Source organism: Coloeus monedula (genome assembly GCF_965178545.1).
Source record: "Coloeus monedula genome assembly, chromosome: Z".
NCBI classification, from domain to species: domain Eukaryota; kingdom Metazoa; phylum Chordata; class Aves; order Passeriformes; family Corvidae; genus Coloeus; species Coloeus monedula.
This window is the reverse complement of record NC_138822.1, coordinates 24,891,661-24,892,838: the sequence shown is the minus strand read 5'-3', so window position 1 is coordinate 24,892,838 and position 1,178 is coordinate 24,891,661.

Below are 1,178 nucleotides of genomic sequence, written 5' to 3'. Positions count from 1 at the left end.
GACAGCACCTTGGAGGGACCCTGAGGTGGCCAAGGAGGAGAGTGGAGAAGGCCCAGGAAGTCCATGGTCCTCCAGCTCTAGCCACCACACACTGTCCCCTCAAGACGCCACAGAAGCAGCAATAACAGCTGATTTTCCATTTTCAATTTATCTATTTGAATAATTAGAAACATATTCTCTTGTCTAACTTACTTGTTTTCTTTTTACAGAAGAAAGTCTCCATGTAGTTTCTGTGCTGCTATATGAATACTGGAAAATGTGTGCTTCTCTCTAAGAACAGACAGTTGGGAATTCAAGGCAATGCCCTGGCTTTCACTGTGAAACCAAAGTCACTGCTGATGTCTCCAGTTTCAATCCTCTTTCTCTTGACTCTAAAATGTCTTGGACTCTTTAAGGGGGAAGAACTTTTCAGGACTAACTCATACTGCCCAGAGATGATCACCAGTGGTGACAGCTAATTGATCCCCAGACTCTCTCCCAGTTATTCTTGTGCAGAGGAGTCAAACAATTTATACTAAATGCAAACAAACTCAGACTTTCTTATGCCTTTGACAAATTCTAATGGTTCATGTCTGCAATTGAATCAATGTGTTTAATGACTGGGAACTCCTGCACATGGAAACTTTCTGAGAGAATAGTATTTCAAAAGGATAGCATCTGCAAACGTCCATAGTTTTTGTTGTGGGCAGGTCATGTTGCCTAAAGTGGGAAAGTACTATATCTGGTACATTTTGCAACCTTTCCCTTTTTGCAACACTTATACGGAACGGGGTTTTTTGGGTTTTTGTTTGTTTGTTTGTTTGTTTGTTTGTTTTCCGTGTCGCAAAAGAAACATTCCTGATTACTTTTCTCAGGTACTTGGTGGGTGCTTTGGTTGTTTGGTTTTTTTTTTTCCCCATCAGAAAAAATGTTGTTGGAGAATATCGACGTGCCGGTCTACCCGCCCGACGTTCAGTGAATCGCTAAAAGCTGTTGATACTACGCGGCCGTGGTGCGAGAGGACGTCCCTGTAGCGCCGGCCGCGAGGCAGGAGCGGGGGCAACCAGCAGGGCGGGCCGAGGACTGGCGGCGGAAGCACTGCCACCTGCCCGGCGGGGCCGGGCCGCCGTCGGGGTATTTAGCGGAGCGTTGGGGGCGGGTGCCGCTCGCAGCCGCGGCTGGCAACGGCCTCGGGCGCC